The following is a 12,398-nucleotide window of genomic DNA, read 5'->3' as shown; positions in this document are numbered from 1 at the left end:
ATTTTGTAAATTTTATAACATTCATAATGTTTCTTTTTGTAATAAATATGTTGAAATACTGACTTCCATTTACATTTTCCTTATTGATGCTTAATTTATATGTCATGAAAATATATATGATGATATGATTGGGTGAAATGAAATTGAATAATGAAACAGCATGGCCATAAAGAATAATAACATGAAGAAATTTAACAGGAAATCTAGCATGAAATATGATATATGGAGGTCTTTCTCTCCTCAACCGCATAGCCATAGAGAGCGGTTAGCAACAAATAAAAGGACTTTTGTTTGCTCTTCTACTTTAGAATTGAATTAGTGAGAAGAATGATTTTTTTAGTTAGTAGGTAGTGTAATTATTTCCCCCCTGGTAGCTTCAAATTTCCCCCGCCCCGCCACCCCCCCGGGGGAAATTTCCCCCAGTTTAGGAACCACTGATCTATACAGCCATGAAAACCTTATTTTACCTTTAGCATTTTAAGCCACTATCTCTCTACAGTAGTTTACCATATAACGTCAATGACTGCAATTAATGTTGCTGGAATTACGTAGTTAAAATTACGCTGAATTGAAGATAACGTCACAATAGCGTTTGGCCAAAGCTGACATTTGCTCACACTACAATATCTGGTACATGAAATAATGACTTAGACACATGAAGAATACTTGATAAAGGAAACTTTTTTGCATACCAGCAACTTCTTCTCCCAGCAGGACCAGGCAGAACAGAGCCACGATGCTTGCTTGAAGGAGGAACCTCATTATTTTCGATAAGCGCCTCGGAAAGACCTGAGAAAGAGGGAGAGAGAGAGAGGAATGGGACAAAAAAGTTGTTATATTCTTCTTCTTGTGACGTTTATCACAATTCAGAGGCCACAAAAGAGTTTAAGTAGACTACGGATGGATTTGGATTCACATTTCTAGACCCATAGCTGGTGTTTCACACATCTAGACCTACTGGAGTCGTCTGAAAGATTTTTTCTTAAAGTCATTAAAGTAATGTACAGTTACAGGAGATGGACAGAAACATTATTAATTTCGCTTATAATAAGTTTCGTTGGAAACAGTCACTTACATCACAACTAATTTTAAACGTAAAATAATGTCTTTTTAATTTCTCGCTTTTTTTTTTAAAGATTTTACGGCTTTATTTAGTTTGTAGGTTATCTCCCAACTCTTCTAGCACCTCAATTTCATGAATTTCCATGTTTCTGTGTGTATGTGTTCGATTATATATGTCTACACTTAATTGTCTAGTTGTCGTTGTTCTTTGTATACTTCTAATATGATCTATGAGCCTGTGGCCTTGGCAAAGTCAAATGATTTGTCTCGTCGGCATTACAATTGCTAAACCGTGGTCTTGCCCGCGCTCTGAGCATACAAATTCTTCACTGCATTTATACCTCTCTCTCTCTCTCTCTTCTTCTTCTTCTTCTTCTTCTTCTTCTTCTTCTTCTTCACGGGTACTGAGTCAAGTTATCGTCATCTTGATGGGTCTAGGCTACTGGCAACTAAAAAAAAAGAAAAAAAAATCATTACGAGGTGGAATGAATATGCTACTTCATCCATATTTTCCCTGAACCCGTAATCCCCTAATACCATTGATCCAGAGAAGGCGTAAGTTATATGACAAAAAAGAAAAAGAAACACTTCTAGTCACCCAATAATGTTTAGGGAATCACTGTACTGAACATTAAAGAATTACAGACTATACAGCCCGGTTATAACCGCTTACAATTGAAAACTTCAAATTTCACATGTCTCAGCAGTACAGTTTCCCTGAATGATCGGGTTCCATTGTTCTACATAGGTCCTAGCGTCACCCTTACCTAAGTGAAGAAGTCGAAGATTGTCCAGAGACCAGACACTTTTAGAAATCAAAAGGTTGAGTACCTATTAAGAGAACTCAGAGGATATGGGGACGTTAAAAAAGTAGGAAATATGGCACTAGAAGTAAGGAAAAAGATCTATGAAACAGTAGTTGTACCAACTTTATTTGCCAACATAGAGACATGGAGTAACGTAACGGAAAACGAGTTAAATGCACTAGAGAAAATGCAATACAGGATCCTACGAGGAATGTATGAACAACATAAGGGCACGCATTATTGGGGAATTATAGCGGAGTCCGGCATATGGCCAGTAGCCTACAGAACTGATTATCAGGAGATAATGCTTTTCCACAACATAATATATTCGGAGGAGAATGATTGATAAAAGAAATAGTTCAAGATCAGTTAAGAGCCCCAAATGGGCAATGTTGGACAAAAGTGTGGTGAACACATGCACCAAATATCATTTAGAAATTAATGGACTAAGAGAATATCCTAAAGCAGCAATGAAAAAGGAAATAAAGATAAGAATTAATCAAGATATCCAAGAGACTTTGAGAGAAAAGAGAAAAGAAATGAAGAAGCTGAGATTCATGGATGACTTCGAGGAAAACAAGTACATAAGGGAACTAGAAACAAAGGATGCTTGTATCATAATGAAAGCCAGACTGAATATGCTGAACTTGAAGGCTAACATCCGGGGCAAATTTAAGGAAGAGGTCTGTGAAATACGTAGAGTGGAGGAGGACACCACCGAACATTTATTCACATGTAAATTGCTACAAAAATTAGATCAGGATATAAATTAATGACACTGATATCCCCTAACAGAAATCTGGGAGAATATATAAGGATAACCCTCAAAATTTAGAATGTTCTTAACCCCGAAAGTGACGTATGTCAAAGCGAAGTAGCACAGCTCTGCCTCACTTATAAAGAAGAAGAAATGAAAGGGAGTTGGGATAAAAGTAAATAAAGCTTTGCACCCATAGAGGCTATATACTTGCAGTTGCGATCTCTATACCAATACTACGTCTATGGTTCGGTGGTCTTCCACCAGGGCGGCGTTGCAAAGCCTTGCGTCCATCTTTAAAGGTCTGCTAGCCCAGAAATTGAACAAGGATTAGCGCAATTGTGAATATTTTAAAATGTCAATGTTTAATAAATATGTGTTTAGTAAATTTTTAGGGTCTAGTGAGTAAGTGTTTATTGAATGTTTATGAGGAAATGTTTAGTTTAGGGTTTAGTGAATGTTTACTGAATGTTTAGTGTTTTGTGAATGTTATTGAATCTTTATTATGCAAGTATTCAGTGAATGTGTAATAATTATTTAGGGTTTTATTGAATGTTTCGTGAATGTTTAGTGTGTAAGTAATCAATCAATGTTCAGTGAGTGTTTAGTGCAAGTTACAGTAAATATTCAGTGAATGTTTTGTGAGTGTTTAGAGTTGAGTGAAATGTTATGTGAATGTTAGTGTTAAACAGCTGTTTAGTGTATATGCATTCAGTGAATATTTAGCAAATGTTTAGAGTTTAATGAATGTTGAGTATGCGAAATGTTTAGGGAGTGTTTAGGGTTTAGTGAAGGTTTAGTGCATGTTAGTGTTTAGAGTTTAGTGAAAATATTTTGTGATTGTTTGTGTTTAACGAATGTTTGGTGAGTAAGCATTCAGTGAGTGTTTAGGGTTTAGTGAATTTTTGTGTTTAGTGAATGTTTAGTAAGTATTCGGTGCATGTTTAGTGAGTGTTTAGTGAATGTTTAGTGTGTAAGTGTTCATTTTGTGTTTAGTGAGTGATGAGCAGATGTTCATTCACTGTTTGATGTGTGTTTAGGGCTTTAATTAGCATTTAGCGTTTAGTGAGTGCTTAGTGTTTAGTGAGTGTTTAGGGTTTAATGAGTGTTTAGTGGATAGTGAATGCTTAGTAAATATTTAATGAGTGTTAAATGCATATAGAGAGTGCTAAGTGGATGTTTAATGTACAGTCAGTGCTTAGTGATTGTTTAGTGTTCAAGGAAATTTTAGGATTAAGTGAGTGTTTAGTGAATGTTTACTGTATTTGAGGTATAGTGAGTATATAGTGAGTGTTTAGTGTTTTGAGAGTGCTCAGTGATTGTTGACTATCCAGTGAGTGTTTAGTTACTGAGTGAGTGTATGTTAAGTGTAAGTGTTTAGTGGGTGTATAGTGAGCGTGATTGTACATCACTGTTTAGTTAGTGCTTAGTGACTGTATTCTAAGAAAGTCCTGTAATTTACAGAAACCATTTGTGCTAGACACTGTTTAGATCCAACAGCAGATGCTTAGGCCTTGACCACAATGGTGTGAGTGCTTAGGCCAACCTGTTATTGTAAGGTAATTTTTCTCTGCGAAATTGGGTCCAGTAATATAATAACAATAATAATATAATAGTATACCAGTAGTAAAAATAATATTAACATTAACAATAATAATATAAAAATAATAATAGTAAACAGATAGTAATAAAAATAATAAAAGTAATAAAGTATAGTACCATGAGCTGGACCGAGACCTTTCAATATGGCCGCTCGAAGTCAAACGTTAAGCAGGGAGAATGCTACTCCAGTGATTGCCGCTCTATGTTTGCACCTCATAAACAGTGTAGTGTGCCCGCAACTGTGTTTGTGGAGTGAGCACTAGGAACCAGGAACTAGTCAAAACTTACTGTGCCCGCAACTGTGTTTGTGGCGTCAGCGTTCAGGAACCAGGAAACCGAAGGACTGGACCGGGTAAGGCACAACGAGCGAATGAAGTAGCTGGTAATTCAGTGTTGCCACATTTTTTTTTCAAAAATCTGCATATTTACTGAAAAAAAATCTGAATAAATCTGTATATTGTAAAATTAATCTGTATAGAAAATCTGAGGAATTGGAAGGTTATATTTTAGCGTATGTTACTAAAAATAACACGTAATTTAGAGTAAATAAATTGGCTGAAGGAAAAAAGAGAAAGAAAAAAAGATTTCCTGTTTATTAATGAAAACACTTCCACCATTGATACCTCTTGACTCTTGAGTACATAGGCCTACTGTGGGCATGGATACACATATAATACATATCTTCATTATGGAATCATCCAACAATCAATAATTAGTCCCGCAGTGACGACCCCAGTTTGGGCACCCTGTATCTATCTATCAATCTATATATATAGATATATATATATATATATCTATATATATATATATATAATATATGTATAATATTATATATATATATATATTATATAATATAACATATATAATATATATACATATATCTTATTGAATAATTTAAGACCAAAGTTTTTTTTTTATTAAATGCCGAAAAGCTTTTAAGTTGATCTCTGTTCTTTTATTTCAGCACTGAAGTCATTGAAATATTAGTATATTAGTGCAATCAATCATTGGGGTACATTAGTATACTATATGATAGGTTAAGAGTATTGAAAACAAATAAATCATGTTTATAATTAGCGACAGTATACATTTTAATCATCTTACACAAACCATCATGCTTCCATCTCAGATTACAAGTTAGATAAAATGCACCCGGGCCGACACTGTAGTTTTGTACTTACCGTTTCCCTTTGAAAGCCAATGTCGAAGACTCATTTTAATATTATATAATCCTAATATACCCAAACACGTATATTCAGCTTTCAAGCCACAATAAATTTGAATTGGAGAACACTTCAGAAACGTCAGATGTTAACCTATGGCTATGCCATTGTGCACAAAAGATCAAATTGCAGGCTTGATGAAAGTTGACAAGTATCGCACCTAAGTACACAACAACCGTATGGCACACACTACAAAATCTGTATGTGTGGCTGGTTGAACCTGGTTACCAACCGGGTCACCTAGACAGTTTTTTCTAGACACGTAGTATGTTCTAGACACGTTTAACACAGAGTCGTACCGAGGCTCCAGAGCAGAGGAAGGACTCGACCATTCCGCAATAAATGAGTTGAAAGCACGCAATTCGACTCCCTATACTACAGTGTTGGAAAGGTTGAAATTGAATGCCAACCAACCACGCAGATTTTGTATTGTGTGGGGCAGCGGGGATGATATACTCTTAATTTCTGTATATTATATATATATATATATATTATAATATATATTATATAGATTATATATGATATATATAATATATATAATAGAAGACTATATATATATAATAATAATATGTATGTATATATATATTTAATATATATATATATATATACTATATAATATATATTGTGATGGCTTGTTAACTACCACACGATACACTTATCAAAATATAAGTTACACCTGTATTCACTTAACAGGATACGAAATTCACAAGGTGTGAAATCGTACCACAACCTTAAACCACAGTGTGAAAAATCAATGCAGGGGTGAAAATAAACACTTCAGAAAAATCACTTCAATTTAATACAAAATTCGTTAGGCAGAAATTACACCTGAACCTCTCATAATACAAAAATCTATGAATAACACTCACCCTTAAATAATCACTAAACAAATCCCAAATACACAACTAATAAAAGAAACCAACGCATTCAACCACAAAAAGGAGGGGGTCCAGAAAGGAGGAGAAAGGCAAAAAGAAAGAATATCCTAACAAATACACACTAATATTCCTAACAACTTCTCCGTATGTTTTAAAGTACTCCTCTTGCAAGGCAAGGTACAACTTCACGTCTGGAGGACAAATCAGGGTGATTATCCGATGCTAATCCAATCACAGCGCTGAATCCAAAAATATCAATAGGTGGCTGGCAAGTATCAAGCGGTTCACTGAAACCGACAGCAGAGGAACATTTGCTGTGAGCTTAATAAGTATATGATTTTACCTTGGGACAGAGAGGTCCCCTTGGCTTTATAACTGAACCAAGGGCATTAAGGATAAATCCTGAAGCTGCAGACTGGGAGATCCAAAAGGTATGTAGGGGCTGAATAATCTCCAGTCCAAGTACAAGTGCAGCGGCCAAAAATCAGTACCAACGATCCTTTCAAATAGCGCCCCCAGGCAAGGTCCAGGAAACAACTCGCTCATATTACCACCGAAGACCTCCATATCCCCACTGGACAGCAAGAGCCGGGGGGGGGGTGGGGGGGGGGGTGGGGGGGGGGGGGGGGGGGGGTTGGAGGGGGGAGAAGACCACTCCCAGTGATATCACCAAATATGGAATTTGAAAAGAGGATTAATAAAAACGTACAACAAGTCAAACACCGGAGAGGAGAAAACTAGCAGCTACCATTCTTAACTAATTAACAGTTTAAAAAATATTCTAATACATTATTCACTTATCATTAACTGGCAACAAGATGACACCTCCTCTCCCAAAGAAAAAATAAAAGTTTTTTAATTAAAATTCTAAATAAACGCAAAAATATGAAATAATCACATGCTAAAACAAATACAATCAAACCACAAATGCAATATTTCATTCATAGCTGTAAAAACAAAATACTCATTATGAAAATTACACTTATAATACAAGACAAGAAAAATTGGGGGGTGGCAAAGAAACAAGGATGCAGCTTACAATTAAGGCACTAAAATGAACAGAATATCAACATACACTATGGAGGATATACTACACTAGAAACCTCGCAAACCAACTCCAAAACAAAAAGCAAAAACAAAATTTTTCCAAGAGCTACAAGGCTCTCACATAAGTACATACTAAGAGCTACACTGTTTTAAACCGGATTCCACCTATCTGTTCATAGGTCATAACTATTTTACACACACTCAAAGTTGTTTCACTTTGTTTCTCATCGCTCATTGCAACAATGTTCAGCGAACAATAGTCCTGTCTATAAACACCTTGACAATACACTAGATCACTATAAAAGCGTCCTACCGAATACATACACCAAAATTGGACAACACAGAGAAAACCAACACAGTTGTCCCCTGCGCGATCCCAACACGCAAAAATTTCGTGAAGCGTAGTGATGCCTGAAAATAAAGAATGCCCGGATTAGTAGCTGAAAGCTAACAATGTAAACTCTCCGATTAGTACCCTAAACAAATTAATCACCCCACCTTACTACACCATGTGCCAATGACCAGTAAATACCACCATCCTTGTATACCACACGTCTCAGTAACAATCTTTATATACGATAATAACCATTTGTATCCTATAACACTCATTCCATAACGCATTTTTAACACCTCACCAACATTCATTAAGATAAACATTGCCACAAAATATGAACACCGAGTAGCACCTTCTACCTTCACCTGGTCGTAATATTAATCAATTCTTAATTTTACAGCCTTATGCCTTTACTCAACTCCTGTAAAGGAAAATTCTGATTAATTCATATTCGTTATACAATCAACTACTCCTTGCAATATAAAACCTAAGCACCTACTTCAACAGCACACATACAGTAATTAGAACGATGCAGATACTACCTTAATATCCGCATAGCCCTCCACAAGAATTTCTACTCAACGCTGCGAGAAAGAACATCGGCAACAATATTAACTTTTCCAGGAATATATGAAAATTCCAAATCAGAAAAATTCTTAACAAACCTTCTGTAATACCCAACTAATCCAAGGAATTTTCTGACATATCTCAGACACCTAGGAATTAACATTTTTTCAATACAATCAACGCTAGCTTGTTTTGGAGCAACCTTACCATCACCAATTTCATGACCTAAATATACGACCTTTGCTTTTGCAAATTCACTATTCTTTAAATTAATCACCAAACCAGCTTTCTTCAATGTTTCAAACAAGGCCTTGATACGCTTTAAATGTGTTTCCTAATCATCACCATAAATAACAATGTCATCTATATAAACGAAGCACCCTTCCAAACCCTGCACCAACGTATTCATCAACCTTTGAAAAGTAGCGGCTGCATTTTTCATACCAAACGGCATCACACGACATTGAAACAAACTTGAGGTGTTACGAAGGCTGACAAGGCCCTTGCTCGTTTCGACAAAGGAACTTGCCAATACCCTTTTAATAAATCAAATTTACTTATATATTTAGATTTACCCATCCGATCAAAGCAATCTTCAATACGAGGTAATGATAACATCAGATTTAGTCAACTCATTAATCCTTTCTGTAGTCAATACATAACATAAAAATCTCCATCGGGTTTCTTTACCAATACAACACAGGAGATGGACCCAAGGACTTTGCGACTATGCTCAATTAGACCGTGTTTTAACATATAATCAACCTCCTTAGCAACAACTTCACTCTTGAAAGGATTTAACCTGTAAGGAGATTGTTTCACAGGCGTGGCATTACCTACGTCCACGTCATGTTCAAGGACTGATGTCCTTCCTGGGACATCTGAAAACAATTGTTTATAATCACACGCCAACTTCTTCAGAGACTTGCGTTTCTCATAACACAAATTGAGAAAACTGAACTACCAAAAAAATTTTCAAAGAAAAAAGTCATTAATACCTGATGGCCAGTTACCATCATTACCATATTTATTCTCATTGCGTTCTTCCTCTGGAAAGGAATAAAGGTTATTACATTTAACAATCTCTCCAATTGTTGCTACAGGAATAGCTTTCTCCTGTTCCAAATTTTCCAAGGACCTGAAAATGAAGCTTTTAATGGATTACCGGGAAAAGGTAACAACACCAACACCTTGTCGCCTTCAACGAAGTTACGAGTATTGGTTTTCCTGTCAAAAAAATACTTCATTCTTCTCTGACTACACAACATATTTTCACGAGCAAAATTCCCCAAGGCCTGTTCCATCCTTTTATCACCCAAATTAGTCATGTTAATCCAACAAATTAATATCAGGAATGTCACCTTCCCATGACTCTTACGACATCAAGCGGACCACGAACACAATGTCCGAAAACCAAATTGAAAGGCGACAAACCTAATGATTGACTTGGAGCCGACCGAAAAGCAAATAAGAGATATGGTAATTCTTTATCCCACTCAGAACCGTGACTTAAACTATATTTCCTAATCATCGATTTCATGGTTTGATGAAACCTCTCCAGAGCACCCTGACTTTCAGGATGATATGGAGATGAAGTCACATGTTTAATACCTAACTCTGCCATTCTCTCTAAACTACTTGCTGATGAAATTAGTACCACAGTCTGATTGAATTATCTTAGGCATTCCAAACCTTGTGAAGAAATCAATTAGTACATCTAAAATCTTAACACTTTTTTAGTACGTAGTGGTATTGCCTCAGGATATCGAGACATTTTATCCATAATAGTAAAAACATATTCATTACCACTACGTGTCTTGGGCAATGGCCCAACAACATCAATGATTACCTCTTTAAAAGGTTCAGAAAAAAGGGGGATAGGACATAGAGGTCATTTTGGTATAGACTGATTGGGCTTACCGACCTTCTGACAGACGTCACAACTATTGACAAACTTCTTTACGTCTGCTTTCAACTTGGGCGAATAGTAATTCATAAGCAACTTCCCCGAAGTCTTATGAATGCCAAAATGATCAGCCAAACCACTGTCATGCACCATGATATTAACTCATTCCTGTAAACAAAAGGTACCATTATCTGTCTCAAAATTTCAGCCTCCATAGGCCTACTCAACCTATATAAAATATTATTCATTATCTTAAATCTTGGAACAGTTACATCAGACACCTCACTTGACTCAATAGGAAGATCCCGAAAATCCTTTTTCTGAGCTTTAATAAGCTCTTCAGTAGTCCAATTCAATTTGTCCTTCAAAATCAAAATATCTCCTACAACTACGCTATCACTACGTTCTAAACTACTCAAATCTACATCTGTTGCTGACTCTGCAGCGTCAACAACACTAGCTCTAGAACGAGTAACTACTGCAATTTCATTATTTATCAAAATTGGATTATGTTTATTTTTATAAGCCACATCATTTCCTACCACTACATCCACGTCCTTAACAGGAAACTTATTCACAATGGCCAATTTCAATATTCCTGAAAAGAAGGACATTTTAAATGGAAATTACCGATGGGATTGGACTCGACCGAATCGGGGAAACCAAACAACAACACAAACTCTTCATAGTCATGGACAAAATCGCTAGGTCATGCTTCTCGTAAAATCAACGACTGAGCGGCACCAGTGACTCGCAAAATACGAACCTCTTTAACTTTGGATGAATTCACAGACGAGACACTACCATGGGACAAATACCTGTTAAAGCAATTGGATGGTCATTGTTCAGCCGTTCTCGTTTGGACGGGATCACTCTCTCTCTTTTCAATGCCCATAACTGGTCTACCATTAGCTTGCAGGGACTTCTTGAAGGCAAAACACTGACTTTTTACATGGCCCTTTTTATTACAAAAGAAGCATGTCATGCCTCTCAACTTTTCTGGATTATAAACATTATACCCCCTGTTACCAACTATTGGAGAAAAGGCCGATGTTATTATTATTGGGAGAAAAATTATTATCATTAGTCTGCCTCCTGGGTTGACTCCTATTAACAAAATTAGGCCTAAACACAAGATTACTAATTATTATAATTTATTACTAATATTATTATTATTACCGCTCCGGCCAGTTCTAATCAGCCAGGCTTTGCGTGATTCATCACCCCTAACTCATTTTTATGTGACAAATAATATTCGTCACTTGGATGGATGGATTATGAAAGTTAGGGACAAGCCCAAGCACTGGGACCTATTACGGTCATTCAGCGCCGTAATGGAATGAAATATATAATCTGATAATTAATTAAATGTAACGTGATGCTAATCTGATGTGAATGAAACTTAAAAACCTTATTAAAAAAAAAAAAAAATACATTAGATATATATATATATATATATATATATATATATATATTTTTATATTAAAATACAATCAAAAGTATAACTGCATACACTTGTGTGTATTAGGTGAAAGGTAGAATTAAATATTAATAAAATAAGTCAAATTCTACAGTATATATCAATCTCTTTTAAGAACTTTACAAGATTATTCACATCAACATCATCTCCTACAATATAAGAAAGTAGGTTCCACGTTGGTCGAGTGCATTTCGAGCTCGGCTACCAATTCGTTGGTCTGACGTTCGATTCTCGGCTCGGCCAACGCGGAACCAGAGGAATTTATTTCTGGTGATAGAAATTCATTTTTCGATACAATGTGGTTCGGATCCCACAATAAGCTGTAGGTCCCGTTGCTAGGTAACCAATTGGTTCCTGGTCACGTAAAAATATCTAATCCTTCGGGCCAGCCCTAGGAGAGCTGTTAATCAGCTCAGTGGTCTGGTAAAACTAAGATATACTTAACTTCTTTGTTTCCCTGAAAGACCAAATTTCCTGCGGGCAGCACCATATACTGGGCAACAAACCAGAATATGCTCAACTGTCAACAGGCAGCTACAGCGAGCACAGACTGGAGCCTCACTTCCTTCAAGTATAAAGCTGTGTGTCAATCGGGAATGGCCAATACGAAGTCTCGTCAAAACAATCTCGGTCCTTCTGTCTCTGTGAAACGAAGACTGCCAAAAATTCAAATTAGGTCTGATTGCCTTCAGCTCCTTGTTTCTGGCAAGGAGGTTTGAGGACCATCGCTCCTGCC

The 12,398-nt window shown here is 36.2% G+C and overlaps 1 long non-coding RNA gene across 1 annotated transcript in view; it reads left to right on the top strand.

The window, feature by feature from the left end:
- Window positions 1-12,398, top strand: part of LOC135203796 (uncharacterized) — a 67,429-nt gene that overhangs the window by 19,609 nt on the left and 35,422 nt on the right. The gene's annotated exons all lie outside the window — the stretch shown is intronic.

This window comes from Macrobrachium nipponense, chromosome 36 (genome assembly GCF_015104395.2).
Source record: "Macrobrachium nipponense isolate FS-2020 chromosome 36, ASM1510439v2, whole genome shotgun sequence".
In the NCBI taxonomy this organism is placed as follows: Eukaryota; Metazoa; Arthropoda; class Malacostraca; order Decapoda; family Palaemonidae; genus Macrobrachium; species Macrobrachium nipponense.
Note: the sequence above shows the minus strand (reverse complement) of the source record. Positions and strands in the feature narration are given on the sequence as shown.